Below are 5,976 nucleotides of genomic sequence, written 5' to 3'. Positions count from 1 at the left end.
ACTCTGATGATTATGGCTTTTTTGTTCACACAGCGCACGTTCCAGGACTTAAAGCAATGTTACTATGTTGTATGTTGATTCCGGCATCAATCCCGGGTTGTGTTTGTGTTCATACAGAAGGTGTACTGGCAATTTCACAGGATTAATGGGGGTTACACAGGGCTCTAAAGCCACGTGTAAGGGGCTTTAGGCCACGTCCACACGAAACCGGAGCGTTCCCTATCCAATATTTTTTTTCTCGTTCTAAAAAAAAATCTGTAAACACTGCGCCATCTCAAGAAATATCTGCGTCCACACAGAACCACTAGGGATAGACAACTCCGGTCCTCGAGGGCCACTGTCCTGTAGAGTTTAGCTCCAACCCTAATTAAACACACCTGAACAACAAGGCAATCAGTGATTTCAGGATTACTAGATAGATACAGGCAGGTGAGTTGTTATCAGGGCTGAAGCTAAACTCTGCAGGACAGTGGCCCTCGAGGACCGGAGTTGTCTAAACCGACTGAAAGTGATGTAGTATATATGCCAGACCAGTATGGGCCACTGTAATTCTGCCACAGAGATACATTATACACAGAGAAGAAGCGTATGGTGTTGTATATTATCGCTTGTTGCTCACCATAGTTGCATAGAAGCAAAAGATTTTGCTGTAGTGAAGCTAATAGCCAATGTTTGCCAAAAATGTCTAATAATGTAGACAAATTGTAGACAAATACAAATATCTAACAATCTAAAACAGTTCTTACCATTGGTTAAACTGCTCCTTAGAAAATCCCTCTCATTTTCCACGTCTTTGCACTTTTCTTCGAGGAAATCAACTTTAGATTTCAAAAACGAGATTTCGTCTTTTAATTTATTGATGGTGACCTGTTGGGTCGGTGCTTGTGCTGGAATATAAAACAAACAAATAATCTGTCAAAAAAAAATAGAATGTGTCATCTCTTCCACAAGAAACATATATTTTATAAAAACAAAAGGCTAGAGTTCAAATAAATTTTATCCAAGTTGATAGCTTAATAGCTTTAATCGGTCGCTACAAATATAATTATTATTTACTAAATATAATTATTATTATAGTATAATAATAATTATTATAAGGATGATTTGTTTTTGTTTTATCTGACAGCTGTTGTTATTATATTCATTCGTAATATGTGTGTGTGTGTAATGTGTGTGTGTATATATATATATATATATATATATATATATATATATATAATTGATATAGTACACACACACACACACACACACACACACACACACACACACACACACACACACACACAAATGTGTGCAAATTGCAAAATGTTTTTTTATTAAAAAGCACAATTAACTAGTCATTAACTTTAGCTTTTTTTACCGATATTCAGTTAGGACACCAGGTGAGAAAGTAAAATCATGCTTTTGTAATAAACATTTCTGACAAATTTGTGTTGAGGGAACTGAATATGCAATTATGCTTTTAATATTATTAATGATAACTATACAATTTGAAAATTACATCTTGAAATGACTTAAACGTTTCCCATGTACCATAATGTAACTAGCTTGCTAGCAAATTGTCAACGGCTGCTTAATTGTAACCCAATAATGTTAATGATTAGTTTAAGATTGGATTACAGCAAGGTTCTCTACTCTGGCCCTTGAGATCCACTTTTAAGTGCCTTAATCAAACACACCTGCACAAGCTAATCAATATCATTAAGAATTCTAATAAATAAAGGTGAGACTGATCAGAGTTTGAGCTAAACTGCAGGACCGTGGATCACGAGGGCCACAGTCGAGAACCATGGATTGCACTACTACTAACATCAAAGAAACATAAATTACACATAAATGACACAACATTACCGGTTTCTTCATTGTCATCCGCAATTAAAGGTATAGCGGAGGATGTTTTACTTCCTGGTGGGTAGTCTAAACTATTGGTCCTCCTAATTGTCAATCATTCTGGTGAATCAATCAAACTTTTCAAAAAGTGGAGAGGGCGGGTCTTATCTAAAATTTGGAAAGATCCTCCGCTATACCTTTAAGCGGTGAGGTGCAGCTCTCTTGCGCACAGTTTTGCGCTCTGGTTCGGTCGCCATGCTGCTGTCTTCTGATTGATCGGATTCACTAATATAGCGAAGCGTCAATGCAACATTGCATTGGCCTCCGTCTCTGCACGTGAATTCAACTGATGGACACGATTCTTCGCGTATATTGTCCCAATAGGATATGTAGTGGATCGTAGGCATCAATCCACTCAATTGTAAGCCTTCCAAAACTTTAACTATGTTTTTTGTTTTAAAATGTTCTCCTTTCAATTTAATCATTGTCAACCTGTGACCTTTTGATCTGAGTCAGGTGATCCATCCAATTGAACCTATGAATTGAACCAGGACAATGGTAAAACTACTTTAATTAAATACAATAAGTATATATTTTTTTTAAAATTGTTTTTACAAATAATCAAATTATTACTTAATGTGTTTTGGTGCAATTTTAAAACAGATTTATTTCTATTTTATGAAGAAAAATAATTAAAAAGGACATAAACATTATCAACTAATTTGCGCTTATTAGTTTATTTATTTTGAATATTTTTTTTTTATATAACCTGAAAACTGGGTGTAGTACGTTAAATGTGCAGTGTGACATTTTTAGCGGCATCTAGTGTTGACATTTGCGAATTGCAAGAAGCAGTTACGACGGCCGCTCTTTATATTTTTCCAACTGGAATGAGAAGCTACGGTGGCCGACTGAGTTTGCGTCAGCAGTAAAGCATAGAAACATAGGAATACAAGCAATACAAACATAACGGTTGATTAAGTAAGGTCTTTATACACCACTAAAAACATAGTTATGGATCTTATATTGCATTTCTGTCAATAGATCCTCATAAATATCACACATTTCTCATTGATGTAGAAAATAATTGAGACAGTAGGCTATGCTACTTCCGAAGTTCAGAGGTCAAGTCAAACGCGCTAAATAATGCTATCACACCCTTCGGTTTAGAGTTGGCAGGTGGTTACATGTTACCATGGGACTTTCGATGAAAATTCTCTCTCTCTGTAACCGCAGGGATAGAAAAGGGACTAAAAAAATGATCGATTTTTTGCAAAAACATAATCTAATGAAATCGAGAATGAAATGTAACCTCTGTAAAAAATCCATGAAACTACAGAAGACTCATACACGCGATGGATACCAGTGGTAAAAAAAACACTATTTAATATTAATAATTAAAAAAACTCCAATACTAATGTTGAATGTTGATGATTTTAGGGTATGTCGCCGAAGATCTCATAGAAAAATAACAAAGAGTTGCAGAGCTGGATCGATATTCGAAAACAGCAGGACCAGTTTACAAAGCTGGATGACTTTTGTTTACCGGTATCATACAGTATTGTACCTTTTTTTTATCACATATTTTGATAATCATCATAAATTTGGTATTATTTGAAAGCTTACAAACTCAAAAAGTAGGTTATCTTGTGAAAAACATTTTGAAATAGGACGTTGCGTTACCATGGTAATGGTACTTTAAATTCTAAAATGTCTCGAGGTTCCATATAGCGACTATTTTGTGATAGAAGTGAAATTTATAACAATTTATTATTTGTTACTTGTTTAGATATATGGCTTTGATTTTATAGTAAAACAACGCATAATTTATAGTAACATACATATATATCCTATATTATATAGGCCTATAAAATATTTTTAGTACAGTATATTTGATTAACTGTACATTTATAATTCATATCTTTTCTCGTACATTATTTTTTTCAATAATCTGCTGGGTATCTTTCTTTAAAACAAGACCAAACATAAGTCTTATATATTATTCTAAAGCATTTTTGCATTCTCATTGCAGCCATTTAAGTTTGGATTGTGCATTTTCATGTATATTCTAAAAAAGATGGGTGACAGTTTTAAAAGATTAAATATTCACACAATATTACGTATTTCTCATTATATTATGACCTAATTCATGTTTTTCTCCAACTTTATTGTTGTAATATGACATTATTCACATAAGTTTCACATTATCATCTTCAAAATAAGTCATCACATTGATTCAACTTTATTCTCATATCAAGACTAAAATACCCTGACATATTGGCAGACTGAATCATTTAACTTGTGGCTAATGTTTTCGCAAAGATGATGCAAACATCCTTGTGATACTGTAATGACCAATATTTAATGACTGAATCTTTCTGTGAACACATTTTCTCTCTGGTTAACAGATATGGTCAAGGACTGAGATTACGACAGGTGGATATGATCCAGGACGGGATAGCTGGAAGCTCAGCAACACTGAGCAAAATGACTAAGAAGCTAAGAATGGTCTGTGGAAAAGCCTTGAGAAAGTACAAAAGAAAGACAGGACAGGTTGTGGGGGGAAGGACCGAATTTGTCGTCATTGATGAAAGCAGTTTCCGTCACAAAAGAAAGGTATAATATCTACATGTATTTCTAAGGCTATAATATATAATGGCTCTTGTTACTTTCAAATCAAATCACAAAATAAATTGATTTTTGAAAGGGTAAAACAAAGCAAGGAGCATCATGATTGGAGCAACATGCTTTGGCATAAACATTTTGCTCAAAAACTACATAAACTCTTAAGTCCTTGCCCAGTTAGTTTTGCTTTATCAAAAGTTACATTATCTATTCTAGATTTTTTATTTTTATTGAATAAAAGTTTGGACACTATAAAAATATGGACACTGATGACAAACTAAATATAAAAAAAAAAAAACAAAGACAAAGGTGTAATGTTACAACACCTCTCACAGGCAAGAGAAAGCAAGAAACTTGAATGTTATTTATTTATTTATTTTTTAGTATGGACGAGGAAGAACTGGTGGAACATGGAGAAGAAAAAAGTGGGTCTTTGGTATCCTGGCCATTAAGGGTGATAGAAGACGACCAATATTGAGGCTAGTTGAAAGGCGCTCAAGAGATCACCTGATTCCAGTTATAACCAGACATGTTCGCCAAGGATCAACCATTTTGAGTGACGAATGGAGACCTTACAGGAGAGCTTTGACCACACTTGGCTACACTCACTACAGCGTGAATCATAGCAGGTGGTTTGTAGACCCAATTCATGGAGGCCACACCCAAAATCTAGAAAGAGCATGGTCAACATATAAATCCCAGATTTGGAGGTTGAGAGGCAATAGGACAGAAAAGCTGTTAAAGGAACACTTGACCTGCATTGAGTGGACTTACTGGCTTGGACACAACCACAGGGATGGTCCTCTAGGACGTTTGTTAAAAGATATTAGAAGTTTATACAGAGTTTAATTTTTTGAAGTAAAAAATAAATAGCTTGTGTGGTTGGTGTCATGTCTCTGAAATGACTGTGGCAAAACTGTGCCAAATTTTAAGTTTATTTCATATATCAAATTTTACACAGTGCTTTATTCTTCCATGCCCAGTTGTGCATTTTTGCAATACGTAGAATTTTCTTTTGTGATCTTGTGGAAATGTTTTACTGCTTTGCTTATAATAAATTTTTAAAAACTGCTTGAGTAATTAATGAGAAGTTAACATGTTTTTCACTTTAAAATAATGGGCCACATCACTAGTAGTTCCTGCGGGATGAAAAGGTAACGCTTGAGTAATTAGTGAGGAGTTAACATGTTTTTCACTTTAAAATAATGGGCCACATCACTAGTAGTTCCTGCGGGATGAAAAGGTAACGCTTGAGTAATTAGTGAGGAGTTAACATGTTTTACACTTTAAAATAATGGGCCACATCACTAGTAGTTCCTGCGGGATGAAAAGGTAACGCTTGAGTAATTAGTGAGGAGTTAACATGTTTTTCACTTTAAAATAATGGGCCACATCACTAGTAGTTCCTGCGGGATGAAAAGGTAACGCTTGAGTAATTAGTGAGGAGTTAACATGTTTTTCACTTTAAAATAATGGGCCACATCACTAGTAGTTCCTGCGGGATGAAAAGGTAACGCTTGA

At 34.7% G+C, this 5,976-nt stretch overlaps 1 long non-coding RNA gene across 1 annotated transcript; it reads left to right on the top strand.

The window, feature by feature from the left end:
• The first annotated feature begins 2,817 nt into the window (after positions 1–2,817).
• On the top strand, positions 2,818–5,526 carry LOC309492005. Its single transcript, XR_014203394.1, has 4 exons — positions 2,818–3,198; positions 3,271–3,378; positions 4,239–4,446; positions 4,840–5,526. It is a non-coding gene; the product is annotated as an uncharacterized lncRNA (long non-coding RNA).
• Positions 5,527–5,976: the final 450 nt, after the last annotated feature.

Source organism: Leuciscus leuciscus (assembly GCF_965113295.1).
Source record: "Leuciscus leuciscus genome assembly, contig: HAP1_SCAFFOLD_825, whole genome shotgun sequence".
Classification (NCBI taxonomy): domain Eukaryota; kingdom Metazoa; phylum Chordata; class Actinopteri; order Cypriniformes; family Leuciscidae; genus Leuciscus; species Leuciscus leuciscus.
The sequence above is the reverse complement of the archived record's forward strand: the minus strand, read 5'-3'. Positions and strand labels throughout refer to the sequence as shown.